The sequence below is a fragment of the Scyliorhinus torazame genome, chromosome 14 (assembly GCF_047496885.1).
Source record: "Scyliorhinus torazame isolate Kashiwa2021f chromosome 14, sScyTor2.1, whole genome shotgun sequence".
Taxonomy (NCBI): domain Eukaryota; kingdom Metazoa; phylum Chordata; class Chondrichthyes; order Carcharhiniformes; family Scyliorhinidae; genus Scyliorhinus; species Scyliorhinus torazame.
In genome coordinates this window covers 100,866,157-100,892,783 of record NC_092720.1, presented here as the reverse complement: position 1 = coordinate 100,892,783, position 26,627 = coordinate 100,866,157, and the positions used below count along the sequence as shown (strand labels likewise).

Genomic DNA, 26,627 nt, shown 5'->3' with positions numbered 1-26,627 from the left:
AATCAGATTCAAATTGAAAGGGAATGAATCGGATCCACTAAGGGGCAGAAAACAGTGATATCGGTTGAAGGAATTGTTTAATGAAGGGGCGGAGAAAAGTGCTGAATAGAATCCATCAGGGATCAGTTTTAGTCTCTGCAGATCCCAGTTTGTATTAATGAGTGATTTAAGAAGCTCAATGCAAACTAGATAAATTCACACATGATTATAACTGAGAGTGCCTTTTATACTGATCTTTAGTTACCAGCCCCCAGGCCTTCCACAACCAATATCCACATGAAGGCAAAATCCTGAATTTTGTCAACTGGGAGCTTTTCTTTTGAAATTAGTGGTGTGCAAGTATACCACTCAGAAGAGATTCTGCTACAGGCTCGTGGGGATATCCTCGCCATGACTTGACATGTGAATGTCACATGAAGTTTAATACAAATGGTGACGTACTAAACATAAAATTAATATACGGCCCAATTGCTTGAATGCAGCTCCAGCAACACTCAAGAAGCACACCACAAAGCCTAGCCAGTGATGTTGACTGCTCATGAACAAATTTTAAAAATTGCTTTTCTTCCCATGAATGGTGAAAGTGATAAAAGATCAGGGTGTTAGAAGACTCGGCACTAGACGTTTCAAATCATTGGAGAATAGCAATAAACATAAACTATTTAAAGAACATAAATTGGAGAAAATAATGCCAATGCTATCCTGGTTACCGTTTTACCCATCACTTTTAAAGCAATAACAAATTACTGCCTCAGCATGGAACCAGTAAGTCTCCTGCTGCAGAATTGACAAGCTAGCATCACCTGCTGTGGAACAAAGCTTGCATGACTTTGATCAGAAATCCATTATGTTAGAAAACATGTTTTAAATCAAGTGTGAATTGAATGTTCTTTTTTAAAAAACTTTTGACTTGATTGAGCCAAATATCTCACCAACAAATAGTTATCTTGCATTTAAAGATTATACGCATCATTGGAACTGTCCATTTCCCCCAAGAAATTCACAACTGCACTTTCAAGACTGTTGCTATATTTACTTGCTATAAATATGGCAGTCAATAAGGTCGCCTTTCTTTTATCTAGATATCGATATTATATTGCTTTCAGAGACGCCAGGTATCAAATGATACCGCCACAAGGTTCAACCGGGTATCAATCAAAGACCCAACCAGTTAGTTAGTTCAAGATCAATGGTACTTTATTTACACACAAGATTAACTTACACATGCAACATAAACACTACGAGCTAAACTACATCTAACAACTATGACAACCTGTACTTAACTTCAGGCACCCGGCTTAGGTCAGAGGAACAGTGGCCTTTGTTCGAATCTGGATCGGCTGGATCTGGAGAAGTAACTGCGGTTCGGCTAGGAACATCCGTCTGGTAGCAAGCGTTGAACTTGAACTTGCTTCTGGTCATGGTGCTGCAGTTGGAGATGGACGTTGCCGTTGCGCCAGGTCCAAAAGAGAGTGAACACATGGCATTGTCTCTCTTTATCCTGGGGGGCTTCGCGCTCTTTTGGGTGGTCCTTAGGTTTGGTCCCAATTAATTGGGCAGTTCTCGATCACAGCTTTCAATCTGAGCCAATAAATGGGCGGGTGCCTTGATGGCTGGGCGTGTCCGAAGCGGTCATTGACCTTGCTGTTTATGCTTCCTGAGTAAAAGGAGTGGTGCCAAAATGTCTGGGATTGTATCGGTTACCTGAGTATCAATCCCATGTCTTATGGAGATGGGCCATTAAATGCTAATCCGTTGGGGGTTTTGATGCTGTCTGGATTCTCTGCTCACGAATATACATGCAGGCTCTGTGCCTGCCTGAATCTTACATTGTCCATATTTCCCTTTAGGCTTTGCGAACGTCCATGTTTCTTGTTGTAAGTGGCCATCCCAGATGGCTACAGTCCGTCCTCTTGATCCTAAACGCGAAGCATGATGGATCACACTACTGAATCTTCTTCTGTTCTCTGGTATGCCGGGTACCCTTTAATCAAGGACAGGTTCTATACTACTCTGTTCTATGGATTGGAACATTTACCCAAGTTTTCTTTTAATACATCACACATCTATAAAAATTCAAAGGGGGCATTATCACATTCAATCATACATTTCAACTTCTTTACACAAACGGAAACTTCTAACTGTCCTTACCTAAACTACACTCATGCTGCTAGATAATAACCAAAGAACATTTGGTTATATTACATTTCAAAATAAACAATAGCAGCAGCATCACATTTCTACTTAACACTTATGCAAGAAAATAACTGGTCTTGAAAACCGCACAATTTATTAGGCAGAAAAGGGTTCAGAAAGAGTGTGGGGTCTGTTGAAGTCCGAGAAAAGGGGCTCTGAGTGTGTATACTGGGGAGCAGGTGGCTCTCCTTCGCCACTTCCGAAGTCTGAGTGTCTGGACGGCACTGCAAAGTATTGCTATACTCAATATAGCTTCCACCGTGTAAGAAAGGGATTACCACTTTATGATATTATCACACCACGTGGGGATATCAGTGGCTGTTTCTATGTGTGGCGTAGTGTCCGGGTTAGGGGTATCGTGTTGGGTGGTCATGCTTAGGCCTGTGTGGTGAAGGATATAGGGGCTGATAACGCGTGCAACTGTAGTGATCCAACGACGATCATGATGCAGGTCATCAGGTCTGTCTTCATTTTGTCTTTATCTTCCTCTATCTCCTGGCATATTTGTATCTTCCTGGGGGTACAAGCATAATATCTGTTATTATCTTGATGTTTAATATCTCGTTTGTCTGTCTGTTTCTCCTTAACATCAATTTCCCTTTTAGAATTGTCATCATATGTGACTCCCTCATTTTTTTTTTTTTTTTAAACCAACCACTTGGGAAACAAGACATCCGAGAAAGAAATTGTGTCACTGTGCAAGCAATCTCGCAGCCTGTGTTCGATGCGCTGAGTGGACGGACAATTTCTCCGTCCAGTGTTGAGGTAGTTTTTCTGAGCAGCAAATTTATTTCAACCAAGTGTTTGGACATGTAAATAACAGTTGGGGGTGAGCAACCGAAGGGTTACTGGAAAGCAAACAAAAATTGTGGCAAAGTGCATTCTTTGAACCACATTTTAAAAGAACAGCAAAAGAATTTTGAAAAGAACTTTCCGAATGGGGTGCGTATGGGCCGCGGCAGGGCAAGAATGGGTGGAATCCCCGGGTAGGGCGGTGATCTGTGCCATTGCTCCACTACCCGAGCTTGGCTGACCAAATACATAGGGGGTCCTCAGGCAGGACGGGGATTAGTGCCGTTACTCCACTGCCTGGGTGACCTTACAAGAACGGAAAGAATTTGAATATCTATGGACTTTCGACAGACATGTTCCTTTAACTACCATGTGGCGTCAAAATGGTAGTTATGGCTGCAGCAAGAGATTTGGAATGAGATCGACACACAAAGTCGTACAAGAGACAAACATTCAACATAAAAAAGCAAACTAAAAAAAACAGGCAGGCTCCATTAGAGAATAGGACACCGTAAATCTCAATCGGTTCCTTTCTCTCATCATCTGGACACCTCAGGGTTCCATTCTGAAAAGGGTCGTAAAGAGGTTAGCATGGTGGGAGTCAGACTCTGAGTCGTCACCATCTCCCGGTTGCCAACTCGTGACTGGAGTTTCTGTGCCAAGGCGGCGTGGGCCGATGTGGGATACATCTCGTTGTTTCTTATCAGTCGATAAGAGTTATCGCGGTGCCATTGTTTCTTATCCTGTAGGGCGGTAGCGGCAAGGGGGGGGGGGGGAGATGGGTGTCGCTATCGTCGGGCGGTGGGGGGGGGGGGGGGGGGGAGGGTGTCGCTATCATCGGGCGGTGGGTCAGGTTCTGGTAGTGGCAAATAAATGGTCTCTGAGGGGCCGAACATATCCTGGTCGGTGTCACTGGAGCTGTAGTGACTGGGGCCTGGTATGTTTTGCCATTGGTCGGGGATTTCAAGTACATCCATAGTGCTTTCGCTATCGCTATCGCTAGCGGCCGAATCAAGTGTGAGGCGGAAACTCGTCTCTGGGGGCGGAGTCAAAGTAGTGTCTGTGGATGTGCTGTCCTGGCTGGTGGAGGGTTGGATTCGGTTGCCAGTGGGCGGGTCTTCATTGTCTGCTATTGCCAGTGAAATGTGGTGCGAGTGGCTGCACTGCGTTCCATAAACCTTAAGCTGGTTTATATGAAACCATCCTGACTGTCTATTTGGATACGTAATCTTATAAACTGAGGGGCTTACTTTATCAGAAATGGAGTAGGGTCCTGCAAATTTGGGGGAAGAGGAATGAACTCGGATTGTACAGGAGATCATGACTTGCTGTCCGACTGTATACTCTACCGGATGTACTGTTTTATCAAAGCAGGCCTTACTCTGCTTTTTCCTAGCGCCTGGTCGAACAGCTGCAGCGAGCGGTGCTGCTTTAACGTTTTCCATTATGTGTTGGACCGCTTTTTCGTGGATAAGGGCGGTGACTGTGGGGCTGGCCAAATCAAGTCCAAATAAATACTCGGTACCCTTCAAGGGTTGTCCGGTCAGGAGGGTGTGGGGGGTGTATCGTGTCGAACACGACACCGTGTTTCTAATAAACATCAGTGCAAATGGGAGAACCGTGTCCCATGTCGTATTGTGTTGTTGCACCATCGTCCCAAGTGTTGCCTTTAGGGTTCGGTTCATGCGTTCCACAATGCCGCTGGATTGTGGGTGATAGGCAATGTGAAACTTCTGTTTAATTCCGAAAATTGTTGGGACGTTTTTCATTACTCTTCCTGTGAAGTGCGAACCTTGGTCCGACTCAATACTACGGGGGAATCCCCATTTACTAAATATTTGCTGTGTTAGAATTTTTGCTGTCGCTTTAGCCGTGTTTGTCCTGGAAGGAAATGCTTCCACCCATTTTGTGAAGGTGTTGATTACGACCAACACATATTTAAATCCATTTCTGCAGAGAGGTGGGGGGGGACCGAAGTAATCTAATTGCAAGTTCGTCCATGGGCTAGTAACAGGGCGGATGTGTCTTAGCTAACCTTTCTTTGCGTATCTGTCTGGGTTGTTCTGGGCGCAAATTAAATAATTTTCAATGTATTGAGTTACATCAGTTTTTAAATCGGGCCACCAGCAGAGAGGTCTGAGGTGGGCACGGGTGGATTCTATTCCTTGCTGTCCGTGTCCGTCATGGAATTGACAAATAATCTGGTTCCTGTCCTGGGTGGGGACCACATAAATACCTTTCTTCAATGTGATTCCGTCGTGTACCGTTAAAGTGTCTTTGAACCTATCATAGGGAAGTCTCCTTTGAAAATTTCCTTAAGCGTGTCATCTTCCTTTTGTGCCTGTGCGAAATCTTGAATATTGGTCTGTGAGATCTGGACCGCGTGTACTGGGGCACTGTCGGGGGGTTGCCAAAAGTGACCATGTCGTGAGCCTGCTTTTGCTCGGGCGTTTGCTTTTACGTTATCGGGTGGGGAGGAACGATGATGGCTTCTAACCTTTATGATTCCATATTTGCGATCTTTAGCTTCTTTCAGAATGTGCTTTAGTAATGGCACTGAGGGTAGGGGTTTACCGTCGGCGGATATAAATCCTCTAGATTCCCACAGGGGCAGGAATTCCGTCAGGCTGTTGCAAACATATAAACTGTCCGAATATATGTCTGCTGGGGTCGTGAACGAACCTTGGTGCTGCACAATGTATGCAATGGCTGCTAACTTGGCTGCCTGCGAACCTAAATGTCCTGCTACCTTTAATGATATTTCCTCTAATGCGCGTCTTCTACATATATGCCACATCCAGTAATCCTTTTTCCATTTAGAATTGTGGAGGAGCCATCTACATAGATTTTTAGCGAATTATCTGTGGGCTGGGATCTCTGTGGTCTGATGCCTGATTTTGTCGGTAGCGATTTGGGAATAAAGGGTCCTGTTGTGCTTGGCTGCAATGGTCTCACACTCATGTGGGGTTCCTGCATATTGTAGACTATCGGCCAGAAACGCGTGTGTCTATGTTCTTTTTACTGTGATGTCGCATCCTCGTAGGAGTAGGGTCCAGCACGCTGCTCTAATTTGGCTTACTGTACCGTCTTTTAGCCTACCGTCTAACAGTCGCTGTGTTGGGGTGTGTTCAGTCAAAATGGTTACGGCGTTGAGTCCTGTTATGTACCCGAAGTACTGAACAGCCCAAAAAACTGCGAAGAAGTGCCTTTCGCAGGCAGAAAATCCTTGCTCTACTGGATCTGAAACTCGTGAGGCATAGGTTACGGGTTCTAAACAATCGTGCCTTTCCTGGAGAAGTACGGCCGAAAGGGTTCGGTCGGTGGTCGCTACCTCTATTGCGGAGTGTGGGTCTGGTGCCTGCAAAGCAGGAGCTGTACTTAGGGAGCGTTTCAATGCATCTACGGCATCCGTGTGCTGTGGAAGCCATTTCCATGGGGCCTGTTTCTTAAGGAGCTCGGAAAGTGGGGCTGCCTTTGTGGCGAAACCGTCTATTTGGTTTCTGCAATAACCAACCAGTCCTAAAAATGACCGGAGTGCTGTAACATTATGGGGCAAGGGCAATTTAACAATTGAATCAATAAGTTTTCACTCTAGCTCACGCTTACCATGTGTTATAACTGTTCCTAAATAAGTAACCAGTTCTTGAAGAATTTGGGCTTTTTTGGGTTGATTTTACATCCAATTTCTTTTAGGAGACCTAATAGTTCAGAAAGAAGCGAAATGTGCTCTTCCTTGGTGTCAGTCTGTAGGAGCAAGTCGTCCACATACTGAATGAGGCATTCGGGTCGGGAAAATTTTGATAATCCATTAGCCAATTGTCTGAAAAATGGAGGGGGAAACCTTGTGGAAGGCATGTCCACGTGTATTGCTGTCCCTGGAAGGTGAGCACAAATTTGTACTGGCACTTTTTATCCAATGGAATGGACCAAAAGCCTTTGTTAATGTCCAGAACTATGAAAAATTGTGACTGTAGTCCCTGCTTTAACATGGTCTCGGGACTCGTTGCAACGGTGGCGGCTGCTAACGGAGTTACTTTGTCTAATTCTCTATAATCGATGGTCAGTCTCCATGAACCATCTTGTTTTCTTACGGGCCAAATCGGGGCATTGCTTGTTGAGGCTACAGTCCGAACTACACCTTGATTCAGTAAACTTTGAATTACTTTAGCTATTTCTCCCTCAGCTTGCTGTGGAAAACCGTATTGTTTCTGGGGCTTAGGATCAGGACCTGTAATGGTGACCATTCCTGGAATTTTACCGCAATTGTGCTTGTGCTGGGCAAAAGATGCTTTGTGTTTCTTTAAGACTTCCCTAATTGTTTTGTCCGTGGTGATGGTTTGTGGATCAAACCAGTAATCTTCCACTGAGCTAATCCTGTGTTCGTAGTCTCCTCCTGTGAGCGTGGTGGGGGTTCGTGCTGCTCTAGCCATTTTCCACACACTATTATTTACGGGGTCAAAAGGAAGGTTGTGTGAGCTCATGAAATCTATCCCCAAGATGTGTTCTGCTGTCTGGGGTAAATCTACCAAAACGACGGAGTGCTTGGTTCTAATGTTACCGATCTGAATATCCACAGGGGCCGTAATGTGTCCCTGCTGGAGGTGTCCTGTAAATCCACTAAGAGTGATAATGTCTTTAGTGGGCCATATATCTCGTTGGTACATTGGGGAGGAGTTTAACGTGGTTCAGGACCCTCCGGTGTCCCAAAGGAACTCTACGGGGTGTCCCCGGACTGGGTCTGTGACTACTGGTCTTCCGGACTTGTCCCAAAGTTGGGGAGTCCGAACACCGTCAATCGGTGCCATTTATGGCCAAATTATCTGAACGGGCGCTAACGCTGTGGATAGGCCTGGCATTGTTCCTAGGTGGGGCATTTGCGTGCTGATTCCATTGCTGTTTCGGGGGAGCATTGCATTGTCGGGCGTAATGTCCCTCATGTCCACAATTGTAGCATCCCTGCGTTTTAGGGTGCTGCATATTATTTCGACCTTCATTTACCCATGCGGGGTCTTGATGTGTGCTTGCTGGATTCATGTTTGCTTCTACCTTCTCCTGCTCTGCCTTGTTATGTAGGGATTGTTCCCAAGCTCTAGAGAGTCTCTTCAGAACCCACACTTCATTGTGTGCCGGGTCTGAGGGGGTCATAATTTGCACATGCTTTTTGTCCTGCCTCTGTGGAGACTAAAATACTGGTCCATTTGGCCGTATTGTCTAAATGGTCACGGGCTATATCTCCAAATACTGCTGTGAAATGTATCTAGAGGTGTCCAGCAAACGCTGTTGGACGTTCTCCTTTCTTCTGTCTATATCGGTTGAGTCCTTCTACGGGATCTCCTCTATTAGAGCCAATTGCATCTAGAATGGCTGTTTTCATATCCTGGAGGCTACCTCCTGCTACATTTTGTGGGTCGGGAAGGGCTGAACTAACAGACGGGTCAAGGCTCATTACGATGAGTTTCACTTCTTCCTGCGCGTCCAGACCGTACATGACTGTCTGTTGTCTAACTCACTCAAAGAAATGGTGTGGGTCTGATGTGGGGCGAAAGGTTTCTATTTTATCATGGGCATCCCTTAACTGGGTGATGGTTGGTGGGGTGGTGTACACAAAATCGGGTTGGTCTTCTGTCAGTACTCTGCGCTGCGTGCTGACTGGATTCATAGGGTTGGGTGCTGCCTCTGCAATCAGTGGTGCGGGTGCTTTCCTTCTTGGGGCCTGGGGGTCTCTATTCTGAATCTCGGTTCCGTTTATGTACCGACGGGCAGTTTCGTTAAGTTCCTGCCAATCGGGGCCATTTTCCTGATCTAAATTTGGTCCAACGGTATCTCTGAAACCATTCTGAACTGAGCGTAGTGATTGCAATTTTGCAATTTGCTGCCTGCATTTGGCATGGTCAACCGAACGCTGCCTTTGCTCCGTGGTGGAACTGTGGAGCGCTCGTAGGGCTGCCTTTAAGTCCTCGCATCGCTTTTTCAATTGTTCTACTTGGTGTTCTGTTTCTTCTCTTACCGAGTCCACGCGTGCGTGTCTTGGTAGGCCTTATCATACTGTGACTGAAAGCTACTTAGGTGAGCTAGACAAGATTGGTGTGCTCGTTTGACAACAGCCATCTCCTTGTCCTTCGCCACTAGCTGCTCTCGAAGTTGCTCATTCACCAATTGCATTCACCAATGTTTCCCTCATTACTCTTCTCTTTGTCTTCAAGCTGTCTGTGGAGTGTCGTCACGACCTCCTCTGTGCCTCGCAATTGTGCCAAACAGGACACGATTGCCATCGGCTTATGAACTCTACCTAAACTCTTTTTATGGATCTCGGTCAGGTTATCCCACCAAGTTTGTCCTATACTACCAGGATCTGTCTCTTCATTTGCACAAACTCAGACATAGGGGCCATCCTTTCCCCTTTAGGTACTTCCTAATTTCCTTTTCCCATATGGGACACTGCTCTGCTCTATTGGTTGCTGCGACCTCGGGTTCCTGTGGGTACATAAGGAATTCCATTGCCTTCATTGCCATTTCTATGATTATGTCTCTGTATCTCTACCGTGATCTCTGTATCTCTACCGTGAATTAGAGACAAGGGGGAATAAAGCAGTGATGCAAACAGCGGGTACGGCTTAAGCTATTTTCCGGTTCACACAACTCGAGTTTACCTTATATCCCTGTTAGTACGCATGCAAATTACTACACACTTCTGAATCTTGGAGGTTTGATCGATACTGGTCTTACGCTTGTGGTTTCTTTCACTTTTCCAATTGGATTTCTAATTCAAATGTTTTGTGGGTTCTCTCAGAGTGACAAAATCACTTCTCGGTCGAATCCCGCCAGAGTCGCCAATAACTGTTGCTATATTTACTTGCTATAAATATGGCAGTCAATAAGGTTGCCCTTCTTTTATCTAGATATTGATATTATATTGCTTTCAGAGTCGCCAGGTATCAAATGATACCGCCTCAAGGTTCCACCGGATATCGATCAAAGACCCAACAACCAGTTAGTTAGTTCAAGATCAATCGTACTTTATTTACACACAAGATTAACTTACACATGCAACATAAACACTATGAGCTAAACTACATCTAACAACTATGACAACCTGTACTTAACTTCAGGCACCCGGCTTAGGTCAGAGGAACAGTGGCCTTTGTTCGAATCTGGATCGGCTGGATCTGGAGAAGTAACTGCGGTTCGGCTAGGAACATCCGTCTGGTAGCAAGCGTTGAACTTGAACTTGCTTCTGGTCATGGTGCTGCAGTTGGAGATGGACGTTGCCGTTGCGCCAGGTCCAAAAGAGAGTGAACACATGGCATTGTCTCTCTTTATCCTGGGGGGCTTCGCGCTCTTTTGGGCAGTCCTTAGGTTTGGACCCAATTAATTGGGCATTTCTCGATCACTGCCTTTGATCAGAACCAATAAAGGGGCGGGTGCCTTGATGGCTGGGTGTGTCCGAAGCGGTCATTGACCTTGCTGTTTATGCTTCCTGAGTAAAGTGAGTGGCGCCGAAATGTCTGGGCTTGTATCGGTTACCTGAGTATCAATCCTTTGTCTTAGGAGATGGGCTATTAAATGCTAATCGGTTGGGGGTTTCGATGCTGCCTGGATTCTCTGCTCACGAATATACATGCAGGCTCTGTGCCTGCCTGAATCTTACATTGTCCATATTTCCCTTTAGGCTTTGCGAACATCCATGTTTCTTGTTGTAAGTGGCCATCCCAGATGACTACAAGCCCCCAAATGCCTAGCCTTTGGCCTTCAATTCACCATGCTACATTGACACCAGTTGAGTTGCTCAAGCACCCCAATTGTTGATTCCCATTTCTAATGAAAACCCATTCTGACATTACAGTCTTTCAGGTCTGCATGGGTTCTTGTTTGCAATTAAATTGTAGGGGTATCTTACTTTAACCAGCAAGCATCTCAGTTGTGAGCACATATTACCATTTGAGAAGTGGCATTATATTCCGTTCCCAGAATATACTTTTTTTTTTTTTTTTTAAAAGGGGGGGGGGTTATGGGGGTTTCAGAATTGCAGACAGAAAGAAAGTTTTACAACATAAAATATTTAGTACAAGCTAAGTAAGTTCAGCTTGGTCTTTTTAAACTTTTAACAAGTACTCATATACAAGTTGTTTCAAGGGCAAGTGGAAAAGTACACACATCTAGGATTAAGGGGGGCATTGACAAAGGTTTAGATTGAGGTTGCAAAAGGGCATTTATTCATGTCTGAGCCAGGGTGAGAAGTGTTCTATCAGCTGTTGCATTGTTTTTGACTGGGGTGTTGGCTGCCGGGCAAAGATAAAGGACAGCTGAACTTCATTCCATTCTCACCTCTGCCCTTTACAACTCAGGATGAAAGAGTAATCAGGAACGGTAATCCTAACCAATCCTACCCCAGCCAAGTTCAATTAGCTCAACTATTTGTTGATGAGGTATTTGCCTTCATGTGGATATTGGTTGTGGGAGGCCTGGAGGCTGGAAACTAAAGATCAGTATAAAAGGCACTCTCATTTACAATGGATCAAATCTGGGAACCTTTCAGAGTCCACATAATTGAAAATTACATAGTGAATTGCATTAATTTACTAAGTCTCAGAGTAAATAAGCCACGCCCAAAAATCAAAACATATCTTAATTTCCAGTAAAATAGAAAGACTTAACTTGCTTTTATAAAGATCTCTCTTGCTTTTATAAAGAACTCAGGATGACCCAAAATTCTTTGCAACTGATGAAGTAATTCTGAAGTAATGGAGGAAAATGCAGCAGTATTTAATTTGCAAAATTATAATTTGCACAAACAGCAGCTACAATTTTAGTGATGTTGGTATAGGGATAAATGGTGGCCTGAAAACGGATTTAAATAGTGCCTTTTGTAGCGTTCAATTCCTGTGTTTGAACATGTGAGTCTGCTCACTGTGCTTGATTGGTTGAACCTAGCTGTGGACCAGAGGAAAAGTAAATAAACTGTAGAAAGAGCTGGAAGCAAGAGCTGCGAGCGTGGAACAGACATTGTGAAGCATTGCCTAAGATTCTTGTAAATACAGTTCCATACTTAAAACTAGTGTCACCTTTGCAATGTACAACGTGCTGGGCCACATTAAATCCATTGAGAGGTCATGTAGGCACTTCATTTCACATTTCATCTAAATATAGGCCTTCTAACAATGCTTTGCTCAGTAATGCGCTGAAGCACCAGCCCAATTTATGTGCTCAAGTTCCAGGATGGGACTTGAATTCGTGCTGAGTGCGCTACTCAGCCAAGGTTGCCAAAAGATGCTACTTTTCTTTATAAAAATTGCTTACACACTGTAAGGACTGTAAGAAAGCACTTAAAAGTTGCGCTTTCAAAAGATTTCCAACTTGGGTGATTTAAACTGGGTAAATTTCATATATTTCATGAATAATTAATTAAATTGGATTTTTGGTTCCGGTTGTTTCCGCAATTTATTTCAAAATGACCTCCAAGATATTTTCCTCAGATTCATCACAATGAGCTGGCACCGTTGGCAAGAATGACAATCAAGTAGATGAGCATGCCTTTCCTATATCTTTCTTAACAGTACAAATTGCATTTCCATACCAAAAGGATCGGACTTATTTTTTAACATTTTTTTTTTAGAAATTGAGTACCCAATTAATTTTTTCCAATTAAGGGGCAATTTAGCGTGGCCAATCCACCTACCCTGCACATCTTTGGGCTGTGGGGGCGAAACCCACGCAAACACTGGGAGAATGTGCAAACTCCACACGGACAGTGACCCACAGCCGGGATCGAACGTGGGACCTCGGCGCCGTGAGACAGCAGGGCTAACCCACTGTGCCACCGTGCTGCCCGGATCTGGCTTATTTGATGTAACATACATATCTCATGTGGAAGAATTCATGGCAAGAGCGAAACAGCAACCCTGATGATTTAGTCAATGCTTTCCCCCGATAGCTTATAATTAGTGTAGAATGGTTTAGGTAGCTTTCCATTCATATTTTTAATTCCCAAAGTTTCTGATTTCCACTTGTACTTTTCTCACCCCTACCTTTCTCCCCATCATGTTACCCCAACTGTCATTGTATTGAAAATGGAAATTTATTTCCAGTTATCTTACAAGAGTTTCTAACTCTTCCCCTAATCTAGTAAATAACCCTGAACTTGTACCATTACAATATGATTTGGATCATATTAGCCATGATTAGTCTGCAACTATTACAGTATAAATCTATACATTTTGAAAATCCGAAACTTTTCAGGTGGTTGCCAGAGACATATTTTAAACCCACAATTTGTTTTGATCCTACTTGCCTCAGATAGGTTGCGCGTATCAGTCTTTTAAAATGGTATAAATTATGTAGTTCATAGAATCCCTACGGTACAGAGGGAGGCCATTCGACCCATCAAGTCTGAACTCAGCACTGACCCTCCAAAGGAGCTCTCTATCTAGGTCCACTCCTCCACCCTCTCCCCACGCATTGATCATGGCCAATCCATCTAACCTGCACACTTTTGGACTGAGGGGGGAAACCGGAGCATCTGGAGGAAACCCATGCAGACATGATAACGTGGAAACTTCACACAGTCATCCAAGGTTGGAATCGATCCCGGGCCCCTGATGCTGTGAAGCAACAGTGCTATCCACTATGCCACCGTGCCAACTAATTTGTCATGAGCGAAATCTTGATCCAACTCTAAATAAATATTGCCTTGTAGTCATTGTGATAATAGGTCAGCTTGGAATTTTCTCCTGATTGGAATCCAATTACACACACAGGGCGGCGTGTTTCGTGGTGGCAGAGACAGTCTGCCATTGGCTGACGGTGTGATTTTCTGTCCCCGCTGGGGCTTCCCGTTCTATGCAGCCACATCCCCAGGGTTTGCCATTGGTGGAGACTGGAAACTCCCACTGGCGAAAACGGCCGGAAAATTGTGGCCAGACAAGCCAAGCGATGCAAATAAATCAGGGAAATGTGGGCATAGTTGCATTATGTATGTAACTGCAAAATATCTAAGTATGCACAGACTTTTGAGCTCATCCATTGAACTCGCAGAACTTTGGTCACAGCCCGAGCACAGAAACAAAAATGCCGCAATTCACCCCAGAAAATTTCAAAGAGTGGTTTCTAGCGGGAAACGATGTGTGAACACTGGGTGGATCAGGACATTCCAGAGCGCAATCCACCTACAATTCATATTCTTTTGGATACAAGGGAGATGAGTGCCATGAGAATCCAGCAAAGCTGGATCCTGAGATCGAGACACCATTCTTAAAGCATGCCCCAATCTCAGAATAAACCTACAGTTGCCTCACCAAAATCGCTGGCAAAGCCTCCCACACACGCCAATCCTTGGCAAGGCCAAGCATCCATCCACCCCCCCCTCAAATTGCCGGCATTGCCCACCACCTCCTTCTCCCCCCCCCCCCCACCTCCACAAAAGGAGCACTGGAAATGGGGCATTTCCATAGGGTCTCCCTTCAGGCCCAGCCCACGTCTAGCTGGCATCAAGCCCCCCTTTTCCCAAATCATCAGCACTAGTGCCCCCAAGCAGTCAGGTGAGACATACCCAAATGCTGCCAAATGCCCCCTCAGTCATCCCTCCACTTTCATGCGCAACCCCCTCAATCCGCACCTTTCAAAGCCCCCTTCTAGGATCCACTCCTTGGCACCCTGGCAGTGCCAGCTTGGGACTGCCAGGGTGCCAAGTTGGAAGGGCACTGCCCTGCCCAGACCACCCGAGGGCTCCAATGGCCACCTAGCCCCCCGGAGTGGTCATCATGTCTGGTCTCAGTTGATGGATGCTAGTTGTGATTCCCACCAGCCTCACTCTGTGCTGGCAGGGCAGAGCGTCCTGGGTGCCAGGAGACTCCAGCTTGAAACGGGTTGAGCATATTTGCATGCCGCCGTTCCAGAGCTGTTCAGCACCTGGCGCGAGCCCCGTTTAAGGCTCTACCTCTCTTCTCCGCGATAGCGGGATGTCCTGTGGGCGCAATATGGGTGGAGAATTGCCCTCAATATATCTGCAACACTTGCTCATTTTCTGATTCTCTTCTGCAAGGAGGAAAAAGTTTAAAATGCATTAGACTCTACAGCATGATTTAAATTAATGTAGTGTGTCAGCCAGTGAGCTGAAGGTGGAGCAGGACTTAGATGATGCTTAGATATAAATTGTGTGTGTTGAATCAGTCCCAAACACTTACAGCAGTGGAGTCTCCAGCTGTGATCGATGGCAGAGCTACCCAATCTCTTGATTCTGGCTGGGATTTGCAGGAGTTATTAAATGCTGCTTATTTTGTCACCCCCAGCCTCATGTAGAGGGGAAGTTTCTCCCCTCATCTTTAACGCCTGCACAACCAATACTTGTCCCTTGAGAGTCCATTGGCTATCCCAGTCACAAATTAATTACATTCAATGATTTTGCTGATTCAAAAGGGATTTAACGTTCCGGCTTCATTAACACAAAAGCTTGAATGTAATTTTATCTGTCTACGTCGTCCTAAAATTTACTATCTTCCTCATGGTTTATTAAATTTTCAAGTAGTGTTATCCCCCCTTATACCAAGAACTGGTGTTAAAATATATCAAGAGCAATGCTCCTAATATTGGGCCACAAGGGGGACACAAATGTATACCTCCCTCAAGTCTGATAAGGTATTGATCACCACAACACTCTGCTTTCTTGCAGACAATTTGCAGCCACATTACCAATACTACTTTAATCCCACGGGTTCCTGTTTTGCTAACAAGTCTATCACGTAGTAAATCCATTTATATACACCATTATTTCAATTAAGAACTGAAATCAAGTTACTCCGACACATTTTGCTTTAAAAAATCAATTTTGCAATTCCAAAAACAATTATTGACAAATTAACATCACAGCTCTTGTGGTGTAAAATTCCTTTTCTTTTACATCTGAAGGCGGCTTTGCTGTTTACTGCAGTAACTCTGCCAACGAACAGCAAGAAAAAATATCAACCTGGCTAAATCGCATTGCTGTAATATTTCACATCTGACAGGATTCCCTAAAATATTCCTAACTTTAACATATTTGCGGTCTTTTGAAAAGAATGCATACAAATGTAAATTACATCTAATATTTTCGAAGATAGGTCTGTAATGCAGTAAAACGGAAAGCTGCGTATTGGACAAATCAACTGAAGTTTTAAAAGAAACGTAGCATTACCATGAAAAAAATTTAAACATTTTTGTAAAAAGAAATCGTGCACACAGCAGGAGAAAAACAAAATTTGACCAGGACATCTACAAGTGAAGATGTTTGAAAACAGTTTTATTGAGCAATCTTTTCAAATTTTTAAACCGAACGTAAAAAAAACAATTTTCTGCAGACTTTTGGAAAGGAGACTTTTCAGATAGGGTTGCCAAATTTGGCTGGACATATTCCATGAGATGCCAGCAGAAGGGACGCCATGGAATCCTGGTGGCATGGCGCAAGGTGATCCCATCCCGAGGGACAAAGTAAAAAGCCTCAGACACTAGTGGGAGGGGATAGGTTTCTTTGATGCACATAACACAAAGTACTTTTGTTCATCTACACTTATAATTTAGAATTGGCATGCTCAGGCACTGTCTCGGCTCCTGCTGGAACCATTATCAAGCGGTGGCTCTTTAAAGTGCTGAATCCTCATTGCCCCCATGCCTCCAGAGCCTCTCATCAAGCAAAACAGCACCCAGAGAAAAGACAGTCCCCATTCCATTACTCATGTCTATGCGTGTCTATACTACACGTGAGAACTTAGCCTTTAAGGTTATTGATAGGCGAAAACAGGCAATTTAGAAATGCAGCACCCGTACGCGACCTGCATCAGGACCAGTTTACATTTCTTGTCATCACGCTGCCAAGTACATGATCAGATCACCGTTTTACAATCAATGATGAGCATCTGAGTCTGTGTACGAATTATTGTGCATATTAATTATTTTTTGCTTAAAATAACATTTTAAAATCTCCTGGATTGCTTTCAATAGCCATCGGAAAATTGGTGCTGACTCCAGGAGACTCCCGCCCATTCTGGGAGGGTTTGCAACCCTAACTTCAGAACATGCATTTAGCTCTTTCACAAATGTCAGAACTTTAGAAGATTGATACTAAACATAAAGTTAACACAAACAAGCTCTCAATTTTACTGCAATCAGTTTCAAGAAATTTAAGAATGGCGTTCTGCTAGAAATGGATTTAAATCACATCAGCAAGAGCGATTCGGTTGACTAGACTGTGAGTGATTCAAAGGAATCTATTGGTTCTGAAGAGCAGTAAAATCAACCAAAAAGATTTGTTTCCTTAATATTTCTCTTATGATGATGCTAATTGCTTGTTGTATGATTCCAAGTGCTTCTCATACCCATGATATCTCACAGCCAGGTGATTCATTTCATTCTTTAGCAATTCCAATCGTAGCATAATTTAAATAACCTCCTGCATTTCCTGTTCCAGATTGCCAATCATTTCCATCAAAGACCAAATCATCTTCCTTTACTGCTGGCTCATTGATACAAACTCCTACATTAGATATGGTATGCTAGTGTTAGTTATCTAAGATATATGGAAATTAACACAAGCCAAGATTTAACCATTATATGCCGGCTGCGAAGCTCCCTTGTGCAAAAAGAAAATGAGACGTTCTCAGCCTTAACAAATTCTACTTTCATTCAATATCAGTAAGGAGCAAGACATCTGGCAGATTTTCCCCTCTAAACCATAAAGTTGCCGAAGCTAAACTGGAACACGCATCACTTCCTGAGACAAGCAAATCCAGTGAAAACGAGAATCAGGCCCACGGCCTTCCCGTCAGAATCATAATAATTTTTGTCACAAGTAGGCTTACATCTACACTGCAATGAAGTTATTGTGAAAATCCCCTAGTCGCCACATTTCGGCACCTGTACGGGTACACAGAGGGAGAATTCAAAATGTCCAAATTACCTAACAGCACGTCTTAAGGGACTAGTGGGAGGAAACCGGGTCACCCAGAGGAAACCCACACAGGCGCAGGGAGAATGTGCAGACTCCACACAGTCAGTGACCCAAGCCGAGAATTGAACCTGGGACCCTGGAGCTGTGAAGCGACAGTGCTAACCACTGTGCTACCGTACTGCCCAGTCAACTAAACTCAAGGAACCCCAAGAAGCATTCACTTTCAGGTACTCTGAACTGTGCTTGCAGAAGCGGCTAGTTTTTTGTCATGTGATTGAATATATCCTGTATTTACAGCAGCTAAATATGTCAACTAGAGAGATGATTTGGATATCTCTTTCGCGTCCCCCCAGAAACATCACTCGTGTCCAGCATAGCATCAGCCAACACTGCAGCAGCCAATTCCTTTCCCCTCTCGAACCTGGTCTTCTTGGCAAGAAACCCGGATCTTTCAGCCAAAGCAGTTTGTTCTTTATATTTAGAGGGAATTTAAATATACATTTTATCATATAGGCTTTGAATCAGTTCCAGACATAACGCACAGTATTACCACAAATACTTGCGTGAAGTTAAATCTCTGCCTTTTTAACATCTAATGAAGCCCTGGCAATCATTGTAGATCAAATAGTGGAGATACAAATAGGTCTTCCTTTCTGCGCACAAACATTGCTGCACCAGTCATATATCAAACATTTGTTATTGGTATACCCTTCAAGAGCTAGAGATAACAAAACAAATCTTGCCAAATTCATTTTAACAAAGACAAATGTTGAAACATAAATCTTTGACAACAGTGTCTTGCAGGATTATGTTGGTTTGTCCCACAGCTTGCTTCACCTCTTGGCATTCACTAGGATTCTTAATCAAAAAGATAAAAGTCATTACAGTTTACATTCAATAACTGCTCAAATTTAACCCACATTTCTAAGACAACGTAGGTAAGCGACAAAGGTTCGCATTTGAGGAGATAACATTGGCATAAAAGAAATACTCACCATATCAGCCAGTTATTTTCGAACCAAATTAGATGCGCATACAGCCTGTCCACTCGTTAACACACTGTCTTTGTCAGCGAAGCTCAGAAAAAAACTGCTAACTAGGAGCAAGTACTCACACATTTAATCAGGAAAAGCATTTCAGAGAAACCTAATAGAGAGAGTGAGAGAGAGAATTCTGAACCAACTTAACTTGCAGTGCAGAAGCTGTGGGAAGGGCACATCTGTGCAGTAATCAGCAGCAAACAAACAGGACATAAGTACTTCCTTGCTCAGTGTGAAGCCAAGCAGGCAGATACAGACAGACTAATGAAAACAAAAGCTTGCAAGCTGAACAGAGCCATTAAGGTATATGTCACAGAGCACTTTTGATAAAGCTTGTACCTTCCATCACAGTAAAAGGAGCCTTGATGTGTTTAAAAGCCTTGCTTTCAGTTAGAGAGGGAACGACAGCCCAGAAGGAGAAGTTTCCAGATGAAGCGAGTGCAGTGCCCTGTCGTGAAAGCTGATCTTGCTGATCTCATCACACAGGGCTACTAATCCACTGATCTGGGAATGAAGAACAGATGGTGACGCCCCTTTCTCCAAACACCACAGAGAGGCTTGCCGCCCAGGTCCACAGACAGACTTAAAAATAAATTGGTGGCAGAACATTTTTCTTCCTGACATGCACACCCTGGAAACCAATATGCTGATAGAAGTCTACACGTGCACGACACTAATTACTAAAATGGAGACCAAATGGCGTTCTTAAAGCTGGGACAAAGATCTTGCAACACTAAAGCCCCACTGCAGGAAGCCATCTGGGGCTGTCTGCAACACGCCAGATTGGCAAGGGTATGAATTGCCACCTTGAGGCCACATTGATGTGCAGCACAAAAGCCGCCCATTGTTTCTACTTTGAGAGGAGCCACAGGCATCTAATTACAGAAGTGCACATTAGAGGAGGTGCTCTCAGTCAGCAGACGTCACGACAGATGGCAAACAATAAAATGAGAGCAGAATGTGCACCATGTATTCCAAGGGTCAATGTATTATATTCAGAAACAAAAACATTCTGATTAATTTGGTAAATATATGTTTGAGAATGAACATAGGCCACCAATCAAAATAAGCTGGCTCATCCCCATGGCTGCAAAATGCAACATTTTGTACTAACTTCATTTTTTAAAAAGAGGACACCCTACAACTTCAGGTTTTAAGGCAGGCCTTTTAGAAATTGAAACAAATGTTCTTGCCTTTAAAACCTTTGAGTTGTCTGCAGTTAAATATGAATTTTCTTAATTAATTTAAAGACAAAAGGACATTTAATAGAAAGTGGAATAAAACAACCATGAGTATGTATTAAAAATGCAATTAAGTCAAAAAGATCCTCAGTATAGATTCGGTGCAATTAAGCAAAATAAACCTCTCTTTTAAATTAGAGTGTTCCACTTATTATGGGCCAGGGTTTAGAGAACCCCAAAGTTTATCATGGAGTTCACCTGACCCACAACTTTAATAGATTGTGGTGTGGGGAGTACACGGCCCACTCTACAGGTGTGTTACAGCAGAAATGGAAAAGTATTTTTGAAAGCAAAACAATGTTTATTCTATGAACTCAAGTTAACCTTTCTAAAACATAGTGAACATCTTTGCAACCATTAATTCAAATACAACTCCCAAAGAATACAACACTAAGTAATCCTTAATAACTTCCCAAACAACATCCAGAAGACAAAAGAAACATCTTTTAACAGAAGCACATCAGATTTACATTCACTACTGAAAACATTTGTAATTCTGAATTCACCAAATGATCAAGAGATAGTCTTTTCATGGCAGAGAGAACAGCAGTACACCTGCTTTGTCTGGCTTCAGCTCCAACACGGAAAACAAAATAAAAAAAACAGACACACTCAAGCTTTTCTCAAAGTGAAACTAGAAAGCAGAGCCAGAGCTCAGCTCCACCCACACTCTGACATCACTGCAGTAACATGAGCAGCCAAACATTCCCTAAAGCGACATTCTCATGACACACTAGCAATTATTGTTCAATGTTCATATGTATATATATATATATATAGTCCAAATATTGTATTAAAATGCAAATATTTTAAGCATTAAAATGCAAATATTTTTAAGCATTAGAATCTATACCACTTCAGATATTATTGCCATACAGCTAATGTATATTTCTTTTATGATGCGTTTTGTGTTGGTCTACTTCTCAAGTTCAATTTGGGAAGAACGAGGAGGGACAAAGAGGCTGAGGCTATATAGCACATAAGGTGCATCACAAATCTGCCAAACTGACTGCGTGCACAGCTAACATTTGTGTTGATGTCAAAGCACCTGCAAGGTTAAAGCAAGGTAATCAGGATATGGGTGAAAGGTTAGAAATAAAATCTATAGCAAATAGTGTCACCAAGTGGATTATTGGTCATTCCAATCAATGTACATAGCACATGCTGTAGCCAACTCGGTACAGAGAAACTCACAAAGCCTGGCGGGTAAAATGGACAAGCCAAGACTCAGGCAGGCTCAGAGCCTGAAATGCATATTCGTAAGCAAGAAATCCAGACGGTATCGAAACTCCATCCAATTACCATTTGATGGCCCACCTTCCCCAAAACAAAGGACCGGTACTCAAGCAACCGGGACAGTCCCAGACATTTCGACGCCACTCCCTGTTCAAGGGAAACGCAAACAACAGGGTCAGTGACCGCTTGGGATACGCCCAGCCATCCAGAACTCCGCCCACTTATTGGCTAAGGAATCGAACAGAGTGATCAGGGATTATCCAATTAGTAAGGCCCAAATTGAAGGACCGCCCAAAAGAGCGCGAAAACCCCCCAGAGTATGAGAAGAAGTGTTCGCCATATGTTCGCTCTCTCTTGGCGCCCTCTTGGCCTTGGTACCCCGGTCACGGTCATCGCCAATTGCAGCAACACCAGAAGCGAGTTCAAGTTCAAGTTCAACGCCCACTACCAGACGGATGAGCCCAGCTGAGCAGCAGTTACTCCTTCAAACCCGAAAGATCCAGAATTGAACAGCGGCCAGTTTTCTGACCTAATCCGGGGGGTGTCCGAAATTAAGTACAGGTTGTCTTAGCTGGTAGGTGTAGTTAACTAGTAGTGTTTATGTTGCATGACTAATTGTGTGTAAATAAAGTACCCTTGACCTTGAACTAACTAACTGGTGTTTGGCTCTTTGATCGATAGCCGATTGAAACTTGTGGTGGTATCGTTCGATACCTGGCGACTCTAAGCATTAAGACATAGATAACAGAAAGAAAGGCAAACTCACTGATTGCCATAATTGGGACAGAGCCACAGAAAAGACAGTAAAAGAAAAAGGCAACAATGGATATCCATCATTAATTCAATGTTCTTCAAGTCAACTACACAATGCTCGAATTCACAAACTTTTGAAAATTATTACACAAGATATTTTTTGATGCCAAGACAAAATATGCAAACCAAACTTCTTTAATCAGCACATGATTCAGTATAACTGTAAAGTAAATTATTTGAAGATGCACCAAATTCTCTGCGCAAAAGCAGGGCTTCAAACCCAAGCCTCCAACACCAAGGAGAGTTTGAGTCTACCAGACAGGATAATTGCGCACTTCGGAAGTTTAAAATTCCTGAGTAACTACCTCACGTGTGCGAGTCAGGACATCCACAGGGTTCCGATATGCAACAGTGACAAATGTCTAAACTTTGTTTGATGACATCGGAAGATCCAGACCACGGTCTCTAGTCTATTCTCAGCTGTTCAAAGGAACAATGGCACACTCTTCTGAACTTTTGGCTGGCAGGGGATGGTGGTGGTGGGCAGGGAGCAAATAAAACAATCGTAATCTTGAACATACTCAGCAACTCAATATCCACAGCTATCTTGAGCAGAGAATTCCAAAGATTCCTAACCCTCAGTGAAGAAATTTCTCATCTCAGTCCGGAATGGCCATCCCTTATTTTGAGGTTAGTTCTAGGTTTTCCAGCAGGGAAAACAAGCTCTCAACATCTACTTTGACAAGCCAGTTCAACAAGCCATGTGGTTTTAATCTGATAACCTGCAGAAAGCTTATGCTACATATGGATAGATTTTTGAACAGGGCGAATCAAGAGATCTGGAGAGACAATTTGTAGTTAAGATCAGCCATCATCTCATTGAATGGCAGTACTGGTTCGAGTCATCTCCTGTTCCTATTTTTTTTTTTTTTTTAAATGTGAAGTTATTGTATGTTAGATAAATGCAGTTAAGAATTAATGCCTCGTTAAATTGCACTGGAGTGCTCTTCTGTCATGTTGCTGGAGGTGGCCATGTTTTCTACTTTTCAGATCACCAAGCCCAATAGTTTCACATCTGCTGGCTTGCAGGAGGCAGCTCAGCTAGATGGCAATAATCAAGCTTCCAACATGCAAATTAAAATCAAGCTTTTGATGCCACACTATACAGTGTAATGCCCAATACAAGACTGCAGAATTTAACTATGTACTTTTATTCATACATGCACAGCTGTTTGCTGGTCATTGGACAACTGACAAACAGAAGGAGATAAACACCTCCTTTGTGAGGAATATGGAGGGGGGGGGGGGCAGAGGGAGAGAAGGGGGAAATCCCAAATGATCACATTCATGACACACAACAGATAATTTGCATCATTGAGCTTTATCAAGAAACGTTTTTATTTGTTTACACAGCCTTCCACAGAGTATGTGACAGCTCCTTTCACGGTTCATAATTATTGACTTTTAATCTCATTACACAAGGTTAACACCATTCAAACAGACTTTGCTTTTCTGCATTACCAATGCTGCAAAACATTTCACTTTGTTCGCACAATGTGCTTTGAACACTTCACAATCACAAGAATCTGAAGATCTGTTTCTCCTCGGGTCACAAATACAGTCTCAGGCTATTTCTGTTGGTCGTGAAACACTACAATCTCACTTGGTTTAAAAGTGTATTCTCACTTCTTTTATTTAGAGGTTAATGGGTTTTAGTTGCACTATACACTACTGAAAGAAGATCCATAAGTCAAGAATTGAGTGCAGCCTTGATCCTTTTGGTTCAGTGCTCCAAATTGTAAAATCACCAATCATATTAGTGGAAGGACAACATTGTTTTTTGTTCATGGCCACAAGACAAAGTCCCAATCTGGTGTCTATAAAATTTGCAGGATACACGCGAATCATTTCACAATGAATGATACAACAATCTGAATTACAATGTACAGTTCAAGATGATGCACGGATGGTTAGTACGGGAAATGCTAGTTGTTACATTATTCTGAAAGAAATAGGACAAATGCTTATGAGAATCTACATCTGGGGTGGCATATTTTACTGCTAGTGACTGAGTGCAAAAGCCCAAAATTTTGAATCGGATTTAATATTGTTATGAGATTGAAAAATCAGCCCGAATAGTGCCAAAGAGAGAGTGAGAGAAAAAAGTGAGAGTAACGAAGTGAATTGTGTGAAAATGAAATGGCTGCCGCAGGCAATGAACTGACAGCAACAGCCCACAATCAACTGGGAGGCTAATGCTGTCAGAGACATTTAAGAGTGTGGAATAACATTCAGTAGATTTGTAAAAGTCACGAGTGAAAAGGAAAGGGTCAACTGAATCCTTTTGTGGGCAGATGAAAAAAGGTTGAATTTATTTAATGGCTGGAAGCTGAGTGAAGCACACAACCCCGACCAAAATCAAATCACCAGATCCGGCCATACGAGTTCAGTCCTGAGGTGGGAAACAGGTGACCCCTGTTAACAATTTCAAAACAAGATTGAAAAATGGGAGGAGTCAGAAAAATGTGAATTAAGGATACAGATGAAAAACTGCTAGATTAGCAGATTTGGGGTTCTGCACGTCATGAAAGACAGGTTTAATTGGAAAGGATCAGCTGTAGACATTACCAGAGCACATGAAGCCACGAGTAAACAGGTGCAGATCCTGACGATCCAAACGGCTAGCTTTCAGTTAAGTCAAGGTAAAGGCAGCAGGGTTGATACAGTGAAACAGAAACAAAGGAATCACAAACAGAGAGAAATGATGTGCAGGTGCTGTGAATGATCATAAGAGTTCACGGACAGAAACTATAATTCCACAGGTGGATCAAACTGCACAGCTTGCAGAGTGTCAAATCACTGGGAAAAGATGCGCAGAACAAAAAAAAAAGATAGATTCTATGAGTTATCTGATACAGAACAACAGGGCGAGTGAGAAGGAAAATAAACCACAATATCCATACCTTGGAAGGTTAATTTGGGAAGGTTAATTTGGGAAAGTTAATTTGAGAACACACTAGAACTAGGAATCATACAACTCCCATGAAATAGCTTGATGCAACAGCTTCCAGAAAAAACAAATTCACAAAACCATTTAGAGCAGGAAGAGGGTGAGAAACAACCATTAATCTGAAGCTTGATAATAGAGCACAGAGTGACATCATTCCACTCAGTCTATACCAGAGGAACTTTCCTGAAAATTTGAAAGAAAGTGGTTACCTAAGGAAAGATGGTCCCAAACCAAGCAAGAGGGAACTGTGATCTAACAGCTAGAAACAACCCAAATCAAAGAGACACTCAAAGGAAAATATGTTAACTATATGTTCTAAGTCACTGAAGTAAACTGTCCTGTTATCCTGCAGTTAAGCAGTTGTGAAGAACTGCAGCTTTGCTCAGTAACTTAAAGATGAAGGAGGTGACACTGAGGGTTGAAGGTAGTACACCCATTGAAAAGTACTCTTTGACGAGAAGCATGGAAGATCTGGTACAAATGTGCCGAGTGTTTTGATGAGAGAGTTGAATGGTTTAAGGAGGTACATTACTGTCGTCCTCCATGCAAAGTACCAATAGAACTAAAAGGAAAGTTTGAAAGAGAGCTTCAAGCGATGGAAGAAAAAATAGTCACAGACCCTACAGATTTGGTGAATTCATGGTGGTCCAAGCGAAGTGTAGCACAATCAATCACTCACTTGACGAGATGAGAAGGAGTCAATCGATGGCTTTATTACACAGACTTGTTCCCCAGCAGCACAGTTACAGAATGCGGCTGCTGGGAGAACCCGGGCTCTTATACTCCACCTTACTGGGTGGAGCCAGTACGCGGCTGATCCAATCGGGACTAGGCGCCTATCCACCAATAGCCTCTCGGCATCACAGGGTACTGTAATACCCCTAAAGAATACCACCACATTCACCCCTTGTTAAAAAAGAACCCGGCGGGGGTAGTGGGCCGTATGGTGGTAGGGGTTTACAGAATCGGTACCTGGGATGCCACTAACACTAACATAGTAGTTTGCTATGCTCCGATATCAAACTACTAGCACTATTTACAAGCCGCATTTACTGGGCAACTGAATTATTTACAGAGGCATTTCTTGCTTTGTTATAATGATTCGATAAGTCGAATGGGTGCCCTGGTCGTCCTCCCCGATTGTCTCAGCACTGGCGGTGATGCAGGCGCTGGCTCGGGCACCGTCGTCTCTGGGAGCGTAGCAATGTCTCTTCCTGCTTCACTACCCCTAGGCGGGGCCAGGGGAAGGACCGATCCACCCGGGAAGGTGGCGGCTGTGGGGCGTGCCGGTGGGAGGGAGGGGGTGATTGGTGTTGGGGTGTGTGTGTAGATCCGGCAGGCGCCAGGTCCCACAGAGAGACAATGTCGGCCTTCGGGGTACGCCACGTAGGCGTACTGAGGGTTCGCGTGGAGGAGGTGAAACCTCTCAACCAACGGGTCCGATT

The 26,627-nt window shown here is 43.4% G+C and overlaps 1 protein-coding gene across 4 annotated transcripts in view; it reads right to left on the bottom strand.

Annotated features, from left to right (window-relative positions):
- Window positions 1-26,627, bottom strand: part of LOC140389912 (SPRY domain-containing SOCS box protein 1-like) — a 267,424-nt gene that overhangs the window by 131,431 nt on the left and 109,366 nt on the right. The window contains exon 1 of one of the 4 annotated variants that reach the window (XM_072474553.1): window positions 19,282-19,692. The exons of 2 other annotated variants lie outside the window; for them this stretch is intronic. The gene's annotated coding sequence lies outside the window, so the exon portion shown is untranslated. One more of the 4 variants, XM_072474556.1, reaches the window with a different exon arrangement.